Consider the following 25,269-nt stretch of genomic DNA (forward strand, 5'->3'; position numbering starts at 1 on the left):
GCCCGTACTGCGGTCACCAACCCGCCTGCCCAGCGTGGTGACTATGGGCAAAACACATGAGTTCACGTTATTTTTGGCGTAAACTTGTGGAGGCCTATGTCCAGCAGTGGACTGTATAGGCTGTAATGATTGAAAGAAAAGTTTAACTGTTTTAAAAGTAATGAGATTATACATATACACGACACACATACGCACGAGCCTAAACACATACACACACAAAACGAAAAACATCTTTTTCGATGGTCATGTGAATTTGCATAATTATAAAAAAGTACTCTCTATAACGTGACCAGCCGAGTTAATACATATAAAATAAAAATAAAAAAAATAAAATCAAACACCTCAACTACTCGAAGTCGTTACAATCATTTCCGACTTGACGGGAAGTTTCGTCCCTCCCTAATTAGTCAAACTGAAAGTAAATTAGCTGATAATTAAGAGCCACCTGTAACCGCCGGGGAACATCGGGTCCAGGATTAATTAACTACAATACAGCTCCTTAGCGCTTGTTAATATTGACGGGACTGTCTGTGAAACGTGATTTTATTGTGCAGTAATTGTAGTTTTTTTATTAATAGGGGGATGAAAGTAAGAAGAGTATTATATTTATATTTATATTTATATTTATATTTATATTTATATTTATATTTATATTTATATTTATATTTATACTTATATTTATATTTATATTTATATTTATATTTATATTTATATTTATATTTATATTTATATTTATATTTATATTTATATTTATATTTATATTTATATTTATATTTATATTTATATTTATATTTATATTTATATTTATATTTATATTTATATTTATATTTATATTTATATTTATATTTATATTTATATTTATATTTATATTTATATTTATATTTATATTTATATTTATATTCATATTTATATTTATATTTATATTTATATTTATATTTATATTTATATTTATATTTATATTTATACTTATATTTATATTTATATTTATATTTATATTTATATTTATATTTATATTTATATTTATATTTATATTTATATTTATATTTATATTTATATTTATATTTATATTTATATTTATATTTATGCTTCTATGCTTAAGATATTATTTAAGAACCTACAGATATATAAATAACATACACTGACATAAGTAAGAAATATTTTAAATGAAGTAAGTCATTATTAATATTGATAATTCGTCTACTAATAATGTAAAGGTATCGGCCGAGTAGTATAAGAAAAGGCGACCGAAGGATAAACCTGGCCCAAAATCATCAGGGTCCTGGAGAAGGAAAACTTTATTTGAAACTCGGAATGGGGTCTCCGTCAAGCATTCGTGGCAAAGCTCTAAAATGCGAAAAACTCCTGCAGCCGAAATGACTCCACGCGTATCCACTTGTCGTTCCTGTGGGCCTAGCCAGTGAGATCGAGAGGGTAGCTCAGGGTTTAGGCAACTCTGCGTTTTCCTGAAGAGTAACCTAGGCGACACAGTATCTTTCTAACACTGTCTAAATCGTCTGCAATAGACGGACTAAGGCCAATGAGATGAGACAATTTGTGTAAAGAATAATACATTTAAATATCCGTCTCTGCTTCCTTCGCTCCATGTTGGAGACAGCGCCGGTTCATATTTCACAAGGAAAAGCTGATTGTAGTTAAAGGGGAAATGTTGTTAGCATTCTCGCGACTATCCCACGATCATTTATGAGGTTATTTTTAAACCTTGATTTGTACATACGCAGTTTATGCCAATTTTCATAAAAATAAGTTTTTCGGGGAAATTAATTTTTTGCTTTTAGACGATCAACTTTGATATTGATAATGATTTTCACATCATTAATATAAAACATAACATTTTACGTAAAGAGCATATACAAATGATATAAATAAATCCCCTTAAACTCAACGCCCAGGGAGAGAGAGAGAGAGAGAGAGAGAGATGTCAATATTGAACGATAAGAGTTCTTTGTAAGGACTCTTGAAAAATACACAGGAAACAAAAACGCCTAGATCACGACAAACATCTGTATGCAATATAGGAACAATTTGCGAGGGAATCGAATCTGCGACCGTTAAACCATTAAAGAGTTTTTGTGACTACTATGTCAATGTAGTTGTAAGAATAAAATAATACTCGTATATATAAATCCACAGAAGCGTTGCTCTTTTTTTGAGCAAAAATAAGTGAGTTTCAAACTATTACTTTGTTTTGATGTGGATTGGGAAATATACGTGATTTATTCGATATTTCCCGTGAAAATTTGCTAACCTTTCACTTCTACTGTACTGAAATTTGACATGTGTCAGAATATTTTCCTTAACATCAAACTTTTTGTTTTGTTTTCATTCACCGCTGAACATGAGATAAATTTAATCACAATCATTTTGAAGCCATTTTGTTTTTTTAAATTACTACTTGGGTTTTTATCTATTCTGTTTGGTTCTTCATTTTTCGACACATAAAATAAGATTAACAAAAGTCCTTAAAATCTTTTTTTAAAGGCCCGATTTGCGTCTATAACTAATACTTTAGGTTCATGAATGTTTTCCTGAATTAAGTTGGCACTAAGTATATCTTAATATACTCAAATATACACAGCAATTGTTGTGTAAAAAAATGCGGTTAACTTTACTCTGTTCCAACGGACCGAGGCGTTGTTAGGAAGTGTTTTCTTTTGTGAATATTACATTTATGACGGCTTTTAAAAGTTATGATGCTTTTATAATCGCGATAATGGCCTCAGCTAATTTATTTCTCTTGGCTATGTGTATAATTATGTTTTATATTTTTGTGAGTGTTGCGGGCGTGGATTTTTAATACCTTACTTTTTAATGTAATTGCATGAATTTGATTCGTTTTTAACAGTTGTTAACAGGCACTCACCAATCTGTTAAACGCTATATCTGATTGCAAAATGACGACTTGAACGTATTTTTACAGCCTACCCGTAAATTATTTTTATATTTAATTTTATTAATATAAAATATTTAATTTTATTTTATTTAATTATTATATTTACTGACACGAAGGTACCTTAGTATGTAATTCTAATAACTTTTCTTGTTTCTGTTAATTAACTGAACAAATTAAAGCGCCTTAATGGTATCAAGGTCTTTTTGTCGTATTCCAATTTAGTATATGCTTTCTTGGACTTTATCTTATTCTGCACACTAATCACAACTGCTCCGTCTTGACTGCGATACTGTTAAGTATTACTCTATTTTATTATTACGATGGCATTTCGCCAACGCGTTACAACTTTATACGTCATGATAATTTTAAATAGTTCCCATCGCCACTATAAATTAGCTAAAAACTGACAATAAAACATAAGATTTCAGCGGAATAGTGGGGATATTTTTAAAAGTATAGAAATTAATTATCACTTTTTAAAAGTTGATTCGAACACATGATTTAAATTTTAGTACATCACTAATTATAAAATTTGGCAGTCTATAGTCTTTTTGTAATGACTATGTAAATTTCTCCTTGTGTTTTTCTTTATTATTAATTACACACACACACTTCAGCTTAATACAGTCAACTGCTGGACATAGGCCTCCACAAGTTAGCGCCAAAAATGGCGTGAACTCATGTGTTTTGTTCATAGTCACCATGCTGGGCGGACGGGTTGGTGACCGCAGGGCTGGCTTTGTCGCACCGAAGACGCTGCTTCCCGTCTTCGGCCTGTATATTTAAAGGCCAGCAGTTGGATGGTTATCCCGCCACCAGTCGGCTTTTTAAGTTCCAAGGTGGTAGTTGAACTGTGTTATCCCTTAGTCACCTCTTACGACACCGACAGGAAGAGAGAGTGTGGCTATATTATTTCTGCCGTAACCACACAGCAAAGCGCGGAGGGGGAGAGAGTTAGTTTCAGGATTCAATATTGAGTAAAGAAGAGGTAGTAGTATTGCTTTAATTTTTTTAGCTGAATATTAAAGAATTTTATTCATAAGATTATTATATGTTATTATTATATATAGGTGGTTATAATTTGACATTAATATTTTATTTAAAGTTGTTTTTTTTATCATTTTTTTATTATTAATCACACAAAAATATTTGACGTCTCTGTTTTATACTCGTATTTAAGTTGTAAACATACATTCAAAATAGTTTTCTTTTCTGTACATGAGTTAAAAAATAATTAAGTTCTCTAAAGTTATGCAGGGATTCACATAATTTAATTTAGCTATTTACTTTATTGTGTATTTATATAAAACTAGTTTCAACAAGAGGCCAGCTTTTAGCTCGCCAGCCCTATTTCCCAACTTATTTTAATGTCTTAAAAATGGTGTTATTGTACAAGAAAAGATACACGAATATAAACAGATATATACAAATACTTTTTTTTTTAAATAGAGGAGGTAAATCTTCAAAAGACACCTGTTAGCTATTGTTTGTAGGTAGTGTAGGATTTTTACCCACTAAAACCCTCCTCTCTTGCTTTAGTAACCAACACCCCGGAACCGCGTTAGCATTACTTCGAGGTGTTTGGTACTCCACCCTGCCGGTTTTATAACGGCATGTCCCCCGATTCCTATTCCTCCTCTTTTTTCTTTTCCTGCAGGATGTATTTACACAACTTACTTCACTTATAATAACTGAAATTATATAAAAAAAAAAAAAACAACATATTTATAAAGCAATAAATAATTTCTTATCTCACACACAGCGGGGGATAAAACACATTAGTCGTTTTAATATTAATATGTACGTAAGTATGTAAAGCTGATTTCATAAAACAATCGCGTGGAAGCGCTGAGATCCACAAAAGAGCTATGATTAATGTGTTACCAACCTTAAGCCGAGTTTACTTTGTCAGATTTTACTACTATTGCTAAAACTTTTTACGGCAGTTCATTTTACTGTGACAGAAGGGTACGACATTTAGGTTAAGGCAAAAGTCTAAAATAAGATAGATAAAAATAAACAAATATAATTTTGATAATATTTTTTATCAGAAATAGCTTATAGTTTTCATTGATTAAAAGCGAAACCTTCTGATAAAAACAAAGCTTGCATAACTATACCTATTGTTAAACGTTTTGGAATTACAACGAATTCTTATTTCATTGACGCGTTTTTAAAAAATAGTTTTACATAAAAGGCATTTCATTAAATTTCAAAAAAGGAGATAAATCGTATAGTAGTTGTAAGGAAAATATCTGTAATATTGAAGAATGCAATCGTAAATAAAACTTACAGTTTAAAAATTTTAATCCTTGTGATGAGTTAAACTCCATTTATAAAATATAATTTAATTTTGATTTTTTAAAGTATCAAAAAATCGAAGAACAATTTTAATGTTCAACTTGTTCTAGTAATAAAAATAGTGATGGTGATTTCTGATTACCAGCGTGACATATTTACTATGAGTTTATAATACACAAAGAAAACGCAGCTTAAGCAGAAGATGAGACGACAATCAGATCCACTCGTCTGGGAGTGGCGTCTAAATAAATGGAGGGGACAATGCTTTGTTTGTCTGTTTAATTACCGTCTAGAGATATTATCTATATATAATAAAACTGTGAGATATATGTACGTTCTTTTGTTGAGTTTAGACTTTGTTGACATTTTGAGGATGTGAACGCACATACTGTTTGAAAATATTTTACTTTGATTATCAATTGCTTAATTTCTAATGGCAAATCTATTGTCATGTTCCCGTCTAATTTTAAATCAGAATAAAGACAAAAAAAAAATAGACAGTTAATTTGTACTAACTGAGGTTTAAAGAAATTTGGGAAGCGCTATATAGATAGATAGTGCTTAAGTTTGGTTATGTTGTTACATAAATATAATGTTATAAATACTTCAAATATCTTTAGAATTATCGTGATAAAAGATAACACGAATTTTCACAATATTTTACTATCACTCAATAGTCAGTTGTCAGCTCTATGCCAATAGTTAGTGATAAAATAAAATGGAAACGTCAATCCCTATTAAAGTAAAAGATAAGTTTGCATTAACTTCTCGCATTCGTATATTCTGTGAATAGACTAAGACTCGAACACTTAAACGGCAATAATCCAAGTTTGTAAAATTACCTTTAAAGGAAGCGATGTCAAAGAGCGTGTCATAGTGCCGGCTAACTTGTTAATAATTCCTCTAAGGAAAGGTTTTCGAGCGATGTACCTTTTAGTTAAATAGTTTACTACTAAGTTATATAGGCAGCGGGAAGGGTGTCGATTTCAGTGAGGTTTAAGTTATAAGTGATTGTTTGTATTGATTTTTACATATTTTATAACACACACACACACATACACATACACTCACACTCACACTCACACACACACAAACAAACACACACACACACACACACACACGGCCTTTGGTTCCTAAAGTCAGCAACTAATTATTGTACTATAGGTAACAGCCGGCTGATATAGATAATATTATTTTTGATTAATATACATAGAAATAACACATATATAAATACAAATTATATAAAAATCTATTAAGTATATAATATATTATAAAGTATTACTCTAGTTTCTGTAGGAAGAATATACGTTGGCCTATTCATGGCGGTACTACTTGGAGAATGTTTTAAGAAGCTGGCTGTCGTTTTAAGAAGTGCATGGATAATTGCAGCAGTATTTTTAGAGAATATGTAAAGTAAATAAAAAATAATAAAGAACAAAAGTTTTGAAAATTACACTAGACAGATAAAATTTATTATTTCTCGCCTTCTTCTCGACACTGTACAAAATTGCTTCAGCTTATGACTTTGGTTAGGTTCATAGGCAGAAGTTAGTAACGCCATTACTCTAAACTCAGCTTTGTGAACACGACTCAGTAAGTTTTACTCAGCATCTTTCTATTTACTTGCTTGCTTTTATTAATTCATTATTTTTAACTTATAAAGTTAAAAACTTATAAAGTTAAAAATAAAAATAATGAATTAATAAAAGTAAGCAAGAGCATAGAGCTTGTGTCTAGCCAAGAGCATAGCAAGCACCTATAAAATGTACGTACTTCTGCACGTACACACACACACACACACACAAACACACGCGCGCGCACATACACAAGTCCAGCAAAAGGTTCGTTTGCAAATAATATAAATAGGCAATTTATTTAAATCTTCAATAGCAATAAAAATCTATTTACAATGGCATAAATATTACATAATACATATATGATAAAATATTATACCAATAAATCTAATGTGAACGTTAGCGATTTAATGTTATCTTTAGTTTATGCGAATGGACTGAAATATGTTTGTTCATTGTTTTTATTGTCTCAAACTGGCAAGGTAGCAATAAAAGTTCCTCTGACGAAATAGTAAGTCTATACTTACGTAACACAGTTGGAAAGTTTGTTCGAATACGCTAATCAAAACATCTATTCGAATGATTTAAGCAAAATTATTTAGTTACGATAGTTTATAAGTTAAGTTTTTTTTTTATACCAATGCGATGCACAACTTTAAAGCAATTTTCAGGACGCAAGTCGTAGTCCTAAAGTTTGCAATACCAAAAGCTGTCATTTAAATGTATCCTCAAGAGCTCTGACTACCTTACTTACCACAGGAGCACTATACTACTTGATATAATTATTTGGGCGAAATTTGTACAGTCGTGGTACCTCCTCAGTCCTGACTGGGGAGGTACCACGGCTGCACCAGATTTTGAGTAACAATATTTCCTGTTGTGCTCTACTTCAATAACAATATTTAAAAAAAAAAATTAACTGATATACATATTGAAACGTGTGAAACTGCGGTGGACATTTAGTGTTTCATAACGTTCCCGATGCTTCAAATATTTGTAGATTAAAAAATTAATTCAATTAAATTGTATTTACATTTGGGATCGTTGCCGTAACCAATGTTTGTACGGTTTGTTTATCGTATAAAATACGTATTTGTCTCAGTCCACGTTTGTATTTATGTTAAACACGTGCCTTTGTGTTATTTGTCTATGAAGATAATTATAAGCGTTTTTCCTTTCTTCTCGAAAATAGTTTTTTTAATTACTTTTCAATGGAATTTTACTACATGAGGTTTCATATCGAAATGTACACATTACACGTGAACTGAACTGTAAAGAAAAGTTGCTTGTGTTAAAAAATCTATCGGGTAACATACGAACTAAGAACTGACGTATCCTACGTAAGAACCCGACAACCACCGTGGGGGCCAGAAGCCCACCAGACACAACACCCGTCTGGTCGGAGGATCCTCCCTTTGCGATGGCGAATGAGGAACTCAACACCAGGTTCCTCGCAACCACCCTCAAAAATACTCTGGCTAACGCTACTAGCTTATTTATATATGTTATTCTTTAAAGAAGACTTAACTATATCTTATATTAAAATAGGTGTTTTATTATTGGCAAAGAAAAATTGATATTCAGACTTTTGCGAATAAAATAGTATAAAGAAGCTATAACTAAAATTAAAGCCCAGCAGTTATTTGAATTGGTAAAAAGACTTAAATTAGAAAAAAATATATATATAATATATAATACATTTTTGCTTTACTATATATTACCTATACATATAGTCCATCTTATATATACATATTACTTATAGTCCATCGAAATTAATCGTACCTATCTTAAATTAAAAGTGGTATAACCTTTTTATTAGTTTTATCACACTAATCCTACCAAGGTGGTCAAATAACGACATTATCTATACCATAAATATAGCTAGATAAATCAGGCAATAAATGATAATCGGATACATGAAACTAAAGAAAGCGACATTCTTGTATATTTAAAATATACTTCTAACCAATGAGCCGTCACGATTCAATATAAATAAATACATAAATCACCACATTAACGTTTCCAGTAAAACAACACGGCGACCTCGTTTATACTGTAGATCTATGTAAACTACTGTAGTTATATATGTGGATACACTACATGTTAGGATGTCAGTTCACACAAGAAAAAAATATTTAAAAAATAGTTTTGCTTATAATATCTACGTACCATGAAATTTTATTTGTTTATACATGTAAAGACCGTTCTGATGTAGTGATGATGAAAGTTCTACGAAAGTCGATGGACTCAACGGCTCCCACCAGAATTTCCTCGTGTGTCAGGGGTGTGACACACAATACACAATACACGAACTAATTAGTGACTTATAAAAAAATCCAATTTTTTGAAGAAAATTTAAATAAGTATTAAAAAAGTTCACATATTCTGTAATAAAGTAGACAAAAGAGAGGTGTAATAATAATTTATTTAAACTTAGCGACTCCCAGAACGACGCGGACTTTACAAAGATTTATTATAACACCAAAAGAATGAATAATAAATTTTATTACATTCCTCCAAGCTGCACTCTTAAACAATTGAATTAATGAGGCATTACCTATTTTGTTTATAGAAATTTTAAAATGTTTATATAGAAAAAATATTAGGGTTATTCATTGAATAATTTTTATTTAATGTAGAAGAACAATAGATCAAACATTTTTTTAATAATTAATTCGTACCATAAATTGATTAACGGGTCCAGTAGTATTTTGATTTGGAAAATAAATAAGTCTTAACTCTGTAGTACCCCAAGTGTAGACTTATAATTTGTTATATTTAGTTTTTGGCGGTTGAGGGATTGATGACGCACCTGGTAAACATTTGAATTGGGCATAGAGATGTTTGCTGAGGTCTGAGCGGTTGTGCTTATGTATTGTGGGTGTTTCCGGACCCCCCGCCACAGGAATTAATTCTAGTAGAGGCCGTTGAGTATTTGGTGCTTCTTACTAGGAGTTTATTTATCAAGAGTTATATTACTATGACTTATAAATTACTTATTAACACAATTTCTTCGAACTAATTGTTATTAATAATTCTTAAAAAAGAAGACCTTTTTATTTTCATTACCAACATATTAAAGTTTGATAAAAAAATATTATTATTGATTTCATATAACTGTCATTATTGTTATAAAATTTGAAAAAAAATAGTTATGTTCTTTAAATTATTTTTATATTATATGACGAAGAATTCTTCTTACTCTCACATCTGTACATCCGCACATATAAACTTACATATGAATTTTAATTTATTAATCAAAATGTTTTAATTTAGTTGTTTTTTAATTAATTAAACTGTTTCAAAGTATCTCATTCGCTACGCTTTTGTAATACGGTCCACGCTTTAATTACTCACTAAAAGAACGGTCAGAGTGGAGAGTCAAAAGAAACAAAACGCTTCATAATAGCGAAGTGTTCATTAGCTCTTAACATTTGTGATAGTGACAAAGTTGTGTAAAAGTACTTATGATTTCACGATGTTTTCTCAATTATAATTATTTTTGATATTTTTTTTTTATAAAGGAAGATATTATTTATGATTTCAAATAGAATTTGTTGTACGTAAATATATGTGAGAATATTTTTGTAATATAAATCTAATGTTTTTCTAGCGAGTGTGTGTTCTACTTGCGCTTACATCCAATTTTTGATTTCAAATAGAACATACAAATAATTTTATATGAAGAAGTAAGAAAGCTATTACGATAAATTATATTATAAAAATATCATCCAAAAACCAAAAGAACAAGATAACACAAAAAGCTCGTATCTACGAAATGATATCTGGATATGAAAATATATTTTAATTTCACAATAATGAGTCTTTAACATCGTTACTATTGCACTAAAAGAATAAATTTACTCCAAAATGTAGTTGCAAAAAAGGCGATGCGGTAAAAACAGCACTTAAAAAATAAATAAAAAAATAGTCAGAGAACGGAACAGCATTAGCAGCAGGTGCAAGGTGCATTAGTGGCTAAATGCGTTCCTACTTTGTGTCGACACTTTGATTAATACCGCTTTATGTTTACTAGATTGTAGTTCATTTTTCTTTCATGCTTTTAAAAGGGGACAATTTATTATCTTTAATTTCGAGCTGCACTTCCCAAGATTTATAGGTGTTTGGTTTTGATACTTAACAAATTGGTTGACAATTATGGTTTGTGCTCCACTCTTTACTCTGGCGAGCATGAATATCTGCCATGACTTTTTATATACCTTGGCACAGGCTCGAAAACTCATTCGTTAATTTTAATTAAATTTTTTTAAATGTAATTTATTTATCTTCTCTCTATTAAATCTTTTTTGGTTTTATTTTGTTATCTGATTTTTTTGCCAACTGTCTATTTGAAATAATACCATATGTTGAACCGTTTCTTTTTATACGTTCCACGTTTTACAGACCGCAACGTAGTTATATACTGCGCGTTTTGTACCGCAAGGTACAAAGAATGCGAAACAGTTAATTCTTGATTGCCAAAGAGTGAGGTCTATTGTTCATCCTACTAAATGATAATCCCACCAAAACATAAATGTGTAATAAGAACCCTGTTGAAAATTCAATAATGTTTTGTTCAGACCGTTCTTGACTTTATGGTCAAAAGAATTGAGATTTGTATGGGTGCAAAGTTCTGTGTGGATTTGGGATGTATTTCAAACTTAAGATCTGACTCACAATCAGCTATTTTTTACCTTTAGGATTTATTATATTTGCAAGTTTGTGTACTTCCTGTTTGTACTAGACACACTATTAGGTACCTATATGTGGTTTATCGGTAAAATGTCTAAATGTCACAACTGCAACATGGTTGACGATTGTGCCAATTTGTCACAAGAGTAGCATTAAATCAACATTTAAAAAAAGCTGTATAGTTAGAAACGAGGCAGTCACTTATTAAAAAATTAAACTAAAGTTAAAGTATTCACTTCAAAGCTTACTGCCAAGAAGTCGGACATTTCCCCTGTGAATACTAAAATAAGTTCTAACAAAGGAAAAAAAAATATTCTGCAGTTAAAAGATACGATAAAAAAATTGGTTGTCTGTAAAGTTGGTTTACGGACGATAGTTTAACGTGACAAAGTCATAACAAAACATTTCCTCGGATGCATAGGCCGATCGAGTGGAAGAGAGATAGATGCGGCGCAAGCGTACGATGAGCGTAACGGGACAATGAGTTATCCTTTTTCGTTCATACAGCCGGCGTTCATTGAATTATTAGACGTTGTCACGTCAAAAAAAAAACATAAAATTAGTTTAAAAAATTGAGCCTTAATGCCACTTAGGTCAATTATGGATATCGTTAGTAGTATTCAGCTGAACTTTTTGTTATGTGTATAAACTAAACCGAACTAATTTAAACCTTTTCTGAATACAGAACCAGGATTTGAGCGTAAACCACCACGCTGTTCGACTGCAGGCTGTGGATAATTTCTCTACTATGAATGAAACAAGAAGACAAGAAGACAAGGGAAAAATATTAGTAAAAAAACAAATCAGTTATATGTAATAATAATAATCATATATATACAGTTAATATGTCCCACAATTTCAATAAAACTCAATTTTCACTTGCTGTTTAAATACTATTTATTATACAGAAATAAAGATAAGCTTATAATACAGAAGACAATAATTTTTATTAAAGTTTATGTAATTAATAATTAAAAATTAAAATTAATATTTTTTTAATTGTGTATTTAAAAAGAAAATAAAATATACATTTTTACTTTTTAATTAAACCTATAAAATAATTATGTGAAATAATGAGTTCATCTTTATTAAATCCATATTTCAATTTTAATAAGTTTAGCTTTAGTTTTGAAAAGTTTCAACAAGTTTCCTTTGATTTTTATTTTCTTTGATGCATTCGTATTTTAATTGGATTGCAGCATTGATGCTGCTTTTAAAGATATTTTATAATTTTCAAATTAAAGAACAATATTAGAGAAAATAAAAAAAATGTAATATAAAAGTATTAATTTAGTATGTATCTATACTAATATTATAAAGCTGAAGAGTTTGTTTCTTTGTTTGAACGCGCTAATCTCAGAAACTACAGGTCCGATTTGAAAAATTCTTTCAGTGTTAGATAGCCTATTTATCGAGGAAGGCTATATATCATCACGCTAAAACTAATAGAAGCGGAACACCAATGTAAAATGTTTCAAAATTGTAGTTTTCCTTTTCCTTTTGAGAGCTACCGCTGCGTGCACTACGTAAACAGTTAAAGTTTCGCAAAAATCATGTATGACAGAATTGTTCCTATTCCGCGCGGACGAAGTCTCGGGCAGAAGCTAGTATTGTATATACTTATTGTTTTAAAACATTTTATAATTTTTATGTAGTATAGGTTTGTTTTTGTAATGGATAAACTGTGTAACTACTGAACTGAATTTAATTAATATTTTATAAATAAAATAACAGTAATAGTAAAAACTTTTATTTGGATCTTAAGGTTATTAGTAATTAACAACCAGAAAAAATTGTAAATCCTCAATACTTCATTTCACCTAACTGCCTTCTGAGGTAACGGGAAAAAAGTGAAAAAATAAAATCTAAATTAATTCTGACGATATCGGAACGTTTATTCACATCGATAAAAACAGAATATTTTATACGACATCGATACCAATTTTACGCACGAATGATAAAAAAAAATACGCTTCAAATTTTAATACAAGCAAATTTAATAACACGAGATCCGAATGCGAGAGCAACGCGAAAAGGATGAGTAAGGAATTTCCATTGCAATATCTTTTGGGAATCCGAGACAACCGCTCAAGAGGATGCCTGGAAGCGCAAAAATATTTGTGTGAAAGAAGCGTACGAGCGTACAAGAATGTACAGAGTCGGTGGCTGCTGCGACTCAAGGAATTGATGATAAATTGTTTGATCCTATGAAAGAAGCAGGCGGGGTAATAAATACTGACGGCTTTAGCGATAAAATTTAACACGCACACATATGGAGGAGTTTCAATATGCGCAATAAGTGATATTTCGATATTGGCCTAGTCGCAACAAATATTTATATACATTTTTAGTGCAGTCCCTACACACATATTAAAGTTTAAGTATTTATAATATTAATTCGATAATAAGTGAATTGGCCCGAAGAGTTTTATTTAAGTTGAGAACTTACAAACTTTACGGCACAAAGTAATCTTCGATTTTGGAAAACAATTCAAGACTAAGCGGCATAGCATCTCTACTGTGGCCGATCGGTGTTATATGTCTCGGAATTTCTTCTGAGACTTGGAGGATTCCTAAAGGTATTTTCATTACACAATAAATGAATTTAGCTAGTGAAAAATGAGCAGTTTTAAGTTAAATTTAGGATTTTGATTATTGATTTTAATCTTCCTGTCCATCTAGGTTAAAAATGCACTAAATTTAAATGACATTTTAATGGTTCCGGTCGCAAATTGTACAGAAATATTTCTGCATTATTCTGCATTATTATTATTAAAGTTTTCAAAAAGCGAATGCAGTTCTCTTGTAGTGACTTTTGTGATATACTCGTAGCATTTGATAATACAAGATGTAGAGTTGAAGGATTCCAGTGTGACTAAAAATAGTAACCACTGAAGGCTTTGTGGGTAATTATTTTTTTTTTTTTTTTTATAAACCTGGACATGAAACCTTAGTATTCCGGTTTTTAAACGATCTGGTAAATGCAGAAACAGCTAGTAAAGGAGCAGGCAGAGATAGCATCAGAATGAGCGATGGCTCTCACGCTCGTGTCTTTGAGATAACAATAATTGTTTTATTGAAAAAAGGGATGTAGCCGATTTGAAGTGGATTATGAACGGTAAAAAGGGCGGATATCAATATCCTGTACTATCACTCATCATAATAATATGTAAATAATAGGACTAAAGAGCGGATATTTGTAATTTTGGTCTATATGTTTGATCTAGTTAGTATTTTTACCATGCCTTGCCTAGAATAAACAATACAGAAAAATTATTTTAATTAAAATTTTACTTAAACATGTTAGAGTTAAAACTATGTTTTATCGATTAATGACGTAACTTTCTACCGTACAATGCACGACGAAGCAAACACATGAAACACTCACACATACTCACTGAAAACTTTTCACCTAATTGATAACTTATTATGAAAACTTTCAGGATAACATTCGCGGCAAACGAAAAGCGACTTTCAAATACAGTGATAACATGAGAAAACCTGTTTCTATATATCTATAAAAATAAATAAAATTGGAGTATCTGTTTGTAATATTAAATGAACCGCTTTTTACTAAATGCGTATATGGATGTACACACGGTACATATACCAAAATAAAAATTTTAATTTTTTTTGTCTATCTCTCTGTCTGTTTGTTCCAGCTAATCTCTGAAACAGCTGAACCGATTTTGACGGGACTTTCACTGGCAAATAGCTGATGTAATAAGGAGTAACTTAGGCTACTTTTATTTTAGAAATTTCTTTATTTTGTAACTCTACGATCTGAACAATAACTTTTTTGTTCAAACGTACGACACACAGACGAAGTCGCGGGCACTGCTAGTAATTAATAAAATCTTTTTAAATGACAATTCATAGAATACAAATTAAAATAGTTTTAATAATTTTATAATTGGCGACATTTGTAGTTAATTTATGTGAATTTGTTAATATTTTTATTGCGAAAGGTTTGCTACGAGTAGTATGTCTCAGTTTGTTGTACCAAAACTTCGCCTATGAAAAGATTTTTACGTATACATAATTTTTACACAAAAATAATTTTGAACTCGCTTAAAATAATTAATTTAATTTTAATTTGTGCTACCAAGAAGTTTGAATAAACTGTGCAGCTATTAAGAAAAAATTAAGGTTCTAATTATGATGACGTAAGAGCATATCAACCAGATGCCGACAACTTTTTTGTATGCAGAGTGAGTTTAAAATAGACCACGCACCCGAAAATATATTTACTTATGTGTTATTACAGTTTTGTAGGAAGCACTGAATCATTAGAACGGGCATATCTTCTGTTTTTCTGTACGTGATCAAGCCAGTGACTGGTGGAGAATAAGAAAGCGATAGAATAGTGTTCTTCTGTCCCATTTTCCGTAGTGTACGGTAGTTTGTGATAGTCTTGGTTACTTTTCTCTATGAGCTTTACTACATCAGATATACGAGTCACTAGCTTGACCTAAAATTTTGTAAACTACTAAATAAATAATATACGTACATACCTAAGTGGTCATAGGACTGTCGATCTAAAGTCAATTTCATATTAATTGCATGTATGATAAGAATAACAATGCATCATCGTCAACAAAGATACTGGCAATTAGGAGCGCGTGGATGTTGTATATTTTAAATTAAAAAAAGTTTAAAAATAAAAAATACGTATGTGGAACTTTTACGATGACGGCAGCGATGCTATTTGTATCATTCTGAGTTGCAAAACTCTGGCGTTTTTTATTTTTATTTAAATATTATCCTAATAACTTTATTAGTTTCACACACACTTGACCAGTAAAAATAGCGTATGAAATAATAATAAAAATGTATTAAACTTATATTACACAATTTTACAAAAATCGACTAACAAGTTAATAACGGACACCTCTTTAGTTTCGGTAATTCTAACCTTGTGTTTAGTTCAGGAAGCTCTTTGCACTTTATATTCCATTTCCCAGCTAAAGAATCGAGAAGGGCCATAGGAATAGCGACTTTTAACAACAGATAGGGTATTGAAAATAACTTATAATTCAGTAACCGCCCAGGTAGATACGAAATAACGTATTTTATTAAATACGATAATTTTTAATGAGCGAATCTAAACATCTGAGCTGATATAATAAAGCTGAATAATTTGTTTGTTTAAACGCGCTAATCTAAGCTAGCTGAACTTCTGAAAAATCCTTTTTGTGTTGGACATAGGAAGTCTATAGGCCATTCCTTAAAAATCTCTCAAATTAACGCGGGTGAAATCACGGGGCACAGCTTGTTAAAAATAAATATCGTCTATTTTTTAGTGAGCGTTGGGTTCCTTTGTCTTCACGGGGCCCTGGGCCTAAGCCCATTAAACCCTTAGGTAGATCCGGTCCTGCAAGACTACCAATTTAATACCGTTGTTCTATTTTTTTTTTATTTATAAGCTCGTCGTCGTTTTATAACCATTCATGAAAAATAATTCCTGTTTTAATCATTCTATCATATATATATATATCATATATTGTATACTATATATCTATTTCTTTGTGCGGGCGACTCGTAGTTGTATAATTATCTAATTCATTACGCGGTAACAAATAAAACGTGCAACGTCGTGCAAATTAACTGTTTAAAGATAAAATATTTATCCTTTGTTCCATTTCCCTGGCCCCGGAGAGTGCTTCTCCGTTTTCATTAAAAGCGTGCCCGCAAGTAACCGTCCGACGTCACTTCCGCCCATTTCAGTACGTAAAAACCGCTCTCTACGCTTAAACATAATAAACCCATCCCGATTGTTACTTGTAATAACGTTAAATGTTCTACAACGTGTACTTACAATACTCTTTATTAAATTTCGTGTTAACAAAATGATTCTAAAACAAGCTTCAGCTTGTATTACGATTATCTTAAAATAGTGGTGTAGTTACGGATGTAACTCTGATTTACTTATACTATAACTTACTTTTATTTATAAAGCTGTTTATGTATTTTATCCTTTTCCATCTAAAAATGAAATGTCTGTTTCGTTCTCTATAATTGGCTGGGTAGGTATTGGGTTTTTAATTTTATATCTCCAGCCAGTTATATTTTAAATGTTAAGTAAAAATTAATGAATGAATGTTATATCACACAAGTAGCGTTCACTTGTTTTTAACATGAGAACGAAAAAACTAATAAATTAAAAAAAATGTTCTTTACGTACTTGATTTATAAATTCTTTATCATGCTTCAAAAACTTTAAATTGGTCTATATATCTTCACCCAATTTTCGAGTTTAAAATATTTCGGCATGCGATTAATCTTGTTGATGATGCAAACCATCAGACAAGTGGGGAAGAATTCCTTTATTTTTCTGGCACGTGAATACAATATGGATCCAAAGTGGATTTGGAAACGCTTTTAACGAAATAGCACGCGAGAGGAATTTTTTAAGGTAATTACTTCCTCGGCTCGCAGGCTTCCGTTAGTTCATTTCTTGAGTGAAAAGGTATTGTCATGAAAAGCAATCGATGGTAAGGATATTCTGTCTAAGGTTAAAGTTTCTAGAAGAGAAAATAGATAATTTCCAAGATGACATAATATCATGTAAGTAATTAATATTAAACTTTTAACTACACATAGAGAGATGTGACGTTGTGAATGTAAAGGTAGATCGCTTTGATATATCATAACTACGTTTGTTAAATCATTTTTGACTGCGTCAGAAACGCTATTTCTCAGTGATTGTAGTACTAAATTAGTCTATTTAATTTATCATATAAAAAATTAAATAAAAAGCAGTGCATATACAATTATAATATAACCGTTGGTTTCAATAATAAAGCTGAAATTTGTAATAATAAAATACACCTCAATCTGACCTTGTTAGTTTAATTGTTTTCTTGAAAGTCGGATTCAGAAATATACATGTATAATTAATTCAAGAAAAATCACTGGTGTAATTAATTGTATCGATTGTTGAAAAGTTCAAATACAAAATTTTTGAAAAGTAGTTATTGTTCAGGTAATGGAAACCAAAATGTAAGTTAACCAGTTATGTTAAGTAAATAAATGTACCGAGTTTCGGGCTTCCTTGAGCTTTATGAAACAAGCCAAAACTTATTCATAAATTGACAAAAGTTTTCGAGTGTGAAGTCTGTTTGTGTATGGTTTGGACGACTAAAATTTTCTTAACTTTGGAGAACGTAGAGATGCTATTAAGTTATACCACTTGGCGGCCGTTCTAGCTTCTCGAGTTGGGTTCCGAGATATAAACGGATCGAGTTAGTCAAACCTGTAAGAAGATTTTTTTATTTATTAATTTCATTTGAAACCTAAAAATAGCGCAAAATTTGTATTTTTCAAAATGCAATTCAAAATAATATTTACGTTCGAAAATATAAATTAGTAAACTTGCCTTGAAAATAAAAACAAAACTTGAGGAGTTTCTAAGTTTACTGAATTTTTAATTTGAAACCTTTTCTCCTTATTCTAGTTTTTAAAGTTTAGCTCAAGCTGTTCTCTCATAAACATTAAAAAAAAGTAGGAGCCTGGCAAAAAATGTATGTATGATACGTTTAAATTATAATGTTCATTATTTCGATTTGGTTTTAGCAATGTCTCATACTCAACGGCTAAGCGAGATAAGATTTCTATTTCGGGAGTCCCACACACACATGTAACACAGACACAAATCAACAGTTCATACATTTGTATGGCTCATACATATACTTGCCTAGACGAAGGTCAGACAAACAATTGCTGTATGAAGTTTCTGTGACCGCACTTGCTTTGACCACTAAAAGAACCCGTATTTTATTCTCCAATTAAAATTAAAAGATCTTTCAAAACATATATTTTTATTTTTGTTTGATATGAATTAACTCGCTTTTTAACATAATATCAATAACGAAAAAAAAAATCTTATTGGAATAATTAAGCAAATAAAATTCGTGATTCACTTGAAATACTTAATTGAATTCCAGTTAAAAGACCGTTACTGTAATATTAAGACGCTCTTCTCTGTAGGACCTCATGAATTTCAAAAAGCCATCGAAATGCATTAACTGAAGATGCCTTCGTTTTCGAGTATCAGAAATTCTCCAAAGGCTCTCCAACGATTAATGCAAGACCTTTAGGATATTGGAGTCTTCAGTTATTTGATTTGAAACTCGAAGAGTATGCCTGCTAAGTATATCCGATTGATTTCTCAGAATTTGTATCGAGGACTTGGAACAACAGACGAAAATCACTGACCTGTTCAAGATGGAGTCATTTTGTTGCCTTCAAAGGCATTCTGTTATTATTTCAATTCGCTTGGATTATTCAAGTCTTATTTTTTTAAAATAATTATTAAAATAATTTGTGTAAAAAATATATTATAATATATATATACAAAACACGTATAAATAAATAAAAAATGTATGGGTCTCTTAGGCACACATGTTGATTGTGCTGATTATAAAATATTTACACATTATAAATCATAATAATGTCATAATTATTATCGTATAAACTAAAAAAATAATAATTGAAAAGGTGATTTCGGTTACTAAGTCGTTGATTCATCCTGTGACATCCCACCGCTGGACAAATGCCTCTTTCTCTATGTCGGAGAAGGGTCGTTAAGCTATTTGTATTCTTCTTATGCTCCCTTTATATACCACGTATATTTTAAAACAATTATTTCAAAAGTATGCTCTGGTGTCGGCAAAAAAATCCTTTTATGTAATCATCTTTCATTTTATATAAATTGAGTTGTATAGTAGAATCCAACATTTTAGAAAATTAGACACTCGTTAAATACCCGAACATACTTACAAAACGTATTTTTAAAGTTATATTTCCTTTGGCGTGCTAGGGATACATGAAGTGAGTAAATTTTTAAAATACGCGCGCACACCGTCACAAAAAACCGACACCCTGAAGTTAGCTAGTCAACGAAGAAGAAGTTAGCAGCGTGAAGTTAGCTAGCCAATGAAGTATGATTTCTTACATGTGTATGTAGTACTTACATGTGTATAATTTCTTACATGTGTATAAGTACACACACACATCCCTTTTTTTTTAATTAAGCTCAAATCTTCCAACGAATTTTTCAATGCCAGATGAATTGAATACGAATGAATAATAATAGTAATTAAGACCGCGTACGTCACAGTTTTTTTTTAATATACCGCTTAATAAATATCATATAACGCTTAAAGACATCAGCTAATAAACAATATATACTATATTACAGTATTATTAGCCAACTTACTTATTTTTCCATCAAAATTAAATTCTCTAAGCCATACTACGTTATTAAAAATATTTGTACATAATACTGATACGTATATGCGACTTCGTTCGTGTGAAATATTCTAGCTGGATACTCATTATTCTTTTAACGGTGTGATCATGAGCCCGTGAAAACTATGGTTTAAAAAGTATATGTTGCCATATGACTTCCTTTATTTTATTTTAGCCGTTCAAGAGACAGTTGTACAGACATACAGACAAAAATTTAAAAGCATTTTGAATTTAACATTTAAATAAAAAAATAAATTGAAAGACTTGACAAAACACAGTAGTTTTTTGGTATGCAGAATATAGATTTTTAATCTTATTTGCTTTACACTATTGATATATTTTATTATATATATTTTGCGGAACGTTTTGGGATTTTAGTCATTGTTGTGCGCAAAAATTGTCAAATATAATAGAAACGTTTTTGGTTATTTCATACCTATCTTAGCGGTAGGTACTCGCGCGCGGTAGCCCCGATTTCACGGGAATTTGAGATAAAAATAGCCTGTGTGTTGTTTCATAACCTCCATTTTCCTTCATCTTCCAGTGAAAGTCTCGTGAAAATCGGTCCAGCCGTTCCGGAGATTAGCCAGGACAAACAGAAAGATAGACAGAAAAACAGATACACAGACAGCAAACAAACAGGCAAAATTTTTAAAATCATTTATTTATATTTCAGTATTCTATAAATAGCTATATGAACTGAAAAAATACATTTATTATAAATCCCAGATAGACGCTTCAATTTTATTGTTACCTATAGATGTATAGATTATACTTATTATATTAGTATACCTTAATTAGTTTTTCTTTGACAAGCGTTCGGTCATGTGAGGGTTGAATCATACTGTCTAAACCTAAATCAACTCAATTAAAATCGTCAAAATCGTAGTTTTTACGGATAAAATCTACGTTAAGTCATATCCATTCGTCTATTATACGATCATATTTTTTTTTATATCACTAGTTCGGCAAACAAACGTACGGCTCACCTGATGGTAAGAGATTACCGTAGCTTATAGACGCCTGCAACACCAGAAACATCGCAAGCGCGTTGCCGACCCAAGCCCCAATGGAGCCCCCCCCAGGAGCTCTGGTCACCTTACTCACCAACAGGAACACAATACTGCTTGAAAGCAGTATTATTTAGCTGTGATCTTCTGTAAGGTCGAGGTACTACCCCAGTCGGGCTGCTCTATTTTTTTGAGCAGGAAATTCCTGCTGTGCCCTACCTCAGTTTCATATGAAAAAAAATATCGTTATTCTAGTTAGCAAAGTTATCCGCCTACGTCAATTCAAATGTAATGGAGAGCTACATTTCTCCTAAATTTGTTACTTTTTCCCCAAATTGTTTCCAGTAAAAATAATAAACAATTTATTACAAAAATAAAAACACTCAGTCTAAACATTTTTCTTACCCGATAAACGTATAAAAGATAAACATCAAAAAACGCAAGCTAAACATAAACATTGTAAGCGGTCACAGGGCAATGTTTTTCATTTACATTTTAAATTTTCCATGTTCTATGGGCGATCCAGCAGACGTCTCGGGGTACACAATGATAACGTGTTATCGAATGGCCATAGTTTGAACTAGATTATGAAAATGGATGACTTTTCAGAATCATGATCATGACATTTTGATTTGCTATGTGAAAAATATGTCCCTTATACTCGTATAAATAAATATTAAGAACAAAACATTAATATCCCAGTCAACTTGAGCAGTAAAAAAAGGGCTATAGGTCGCTGTTCAAAAAATAAATGCATATAAAAATAAATTAATATATGCATAAATACAGACACAAAATGATTTACAAGTATACATATTTACATATGTATACTTGTAAATCATACTGCTGGCATAGGCCTCTTTCTCCATATAGGAGAACGATCAGAGCTTAATCGACCACGCTTCTCCAATGCCGGTTGGCGGATATAATATTCCCTACTATGAGTAGCGATCGATATAGGTGTACATGCTCTCAGAGGCACGGTGGGGAGACCCGAGACTAACAGTCAGACTGGAAATACATATTTGTATAAACACAAATATCCACTCCGAGCGGGAATCGAACCGGCGACCACACCACGCACACGGCCCACGCACCATTACACCAGAGGGGTCGTCAAAAAAAAAAAACTCGCTATACTATTTTAGCTTGATAAAGTATTATGATATTATGATAGTTATAAGTAAACAAGTTTGTTTTATAAAACATACAATTACTGATATGTATATTTGCAACGGTTACAGCCATGGCTTGTACCTGTTGCGCTGGCGGTTGCGGGTTCGATCCCCGCACATGACAAACATTTGTATTGGCCATATAGGTGTTTGCCGTGGTCTGGGTGTTTGTGCTGTCCTTGTGGGTCTCCCCACCGTGCCTCGGAGAGCACGTTAAGCCGTCGGTCCCGGTTGTTATCATGTACACCTGATAGCGATCGGTACTCATAGTAGGGAATATATCCGCCAACTCGCATTGGAGCAGCGTGGTGGATTAAGCTCTGATCCTTCTCCTACATGGGGAAAGAGGCCTATGCCCAGTAGTGGGATATCACAGGCTGAAGCGATTTATATACAAATGTAATCAAAATCTCTTCGCGCTTGCTTATTGAGGAACGTGTAAAACATCACGTGTCGTCTTGGCTTTATATTCTTATTAACCTCTATAAAAATGTATAAAATATGTAATAAACTTTGATACGTTACTAAAACTTAATAAAACGAAAATCCCACTTTATGGTGTAATTTCATGTTAAGACGGAAAGTTCGTGTAATAAGAAAAATTTCATCATAAAAATTTCGCGTGATTTTACGCTTTCACCTACCAGCCTCATCACTAGTGAGTAACAATAACTACTTCAGTTAAACGAATAGCCTTATTCACTTCAAATGATCCCCTAATAGTTGTTTTGTGGTTTATAATAATCTAAGATGTATTTATTTAGGTTTATTAGGACTTTAAAAAATGAGGAGGTTTCTCAGTTCGACCGTATAATATATATATTTCTTAATATGTGTTCGTGGATAACTTCGTCGTTTATGAACCGATTTTGATGATACTTTTTTTTGTGTTGAAAAGAAGATGTCTCAAATGCGGTACCATGATAAGGGAACGAGGATCTGATGATGGCATTTTAGAGAAATCGAGGGGAACCTTCAAAAATCGTAGTGTCAACTAGTGCGTTTGTTAATTTTCTTTCTCTACTTACGTTGTATTACTTGTCGATGTAATTGAAGTCATTTTTTTCGTTTGTTAGCAAACACAATTATTAGATTGTAGTTAAGGATCACATCACGTTAGTTATTTAAATTCTAATAAGAAGAAAGGTTATATAAAATTAATATCTCAGTGAGATATCAAAGCAATCTGATTTGAGGATTTTATAATCCATTTTTATTGCGTTGTAAAATTTAGTACCAGTAATTCCTGTCTGCATCAATAAATTTTAAAATCTAACTCGATTAGATTTATTGCTCTGTGGCTGTTGTGCTCTGTGTCGCATACGGTTGGTTGCTATGTAGATTTATGTGGCCGTTCGTCATTAGATACGGTATTTTAATCAATATTGGTCTCATCTATGTCTTTTTTTCTATGATTTGCACGCTTTAATCAAATAGCTTAGCTTAAACTATGTTAAGAAATATTTAAAGAAGTTGGAGCAGTTGGAGAATATTTTTTTTAATGAAATAACACCTCGCCTTATTGCCTCCACTGGTGACAAGAGGGCTGGAGCAGTTTTTTCCCAGAGAATCAACATAGCGACAACGGGGAAATGCTGCCAGCATTCTTGGCACAATTTCACGCGGACATGATTTGTACTATCTGTAAATATTTAGTTCTTAAGATGGGAATTGTAAATATGTATAATTTTTATTTTATTGATCAAAATCACAATAGAGTATGTACGTATGTACTTTTTTATGTATGTATATAAGTGTATGTATGTTTGTACGTATGTTATATGTTACAGTAATTTAGTTATATTTTACTTTGTTATTTCTTGCATTGTCTACCCCACTATATGACACTCTCAAGACTATTCGTTGCCTGGAAGAGATTTCTTCTAGGGGTAAGTCCATCTTTCATATCAAGCATACATGGGATTTTCTGTATATACTCTTTTATTGTAATAAAGTGTATATAATATAGTTAATCTAAATTATCTGAGAGGACTCAATACAAAATTGTAGAAGTAAGCTCTTTTTTAACTAAAAGGCACTAAAACTTTGCGACTCTATTTTGTATCAAACTAAAAGTTAGGACACGAGGTAGCTCGATCGTCTTTAGTTTTTATTTCAAAGACGACTATATACGACTATATATAAGTCTTATACACACTTTTTCAATTTAAATCATATGAATTCTAATACGGTATACATTTATAGGTTTACTTTCTCGGATATTTTTTTAAATTTGTATAGATTTTATATTTTAAACGGGTAGATTAATTTTGACGGCAATTGTAACTTTTTTTTTTTTTTTTGATATCGCAGGGTAACCCATTTACGGGTGATATCCAGGATGCCCGGGTAGG

This window comes from Melitaea cinxia, chromosome 10, assembly GCF_905220565.1.
Source record: "Melitaea cinxia chromosome 10, ilMelCinx1.1, whole genome shotgun sequence".
NCBI lineage: Eukaryota > Metazoa > Arthropoda > Insecta > Lepidoptera > Nymphalidae > Melitaea > Melitaea cinxia.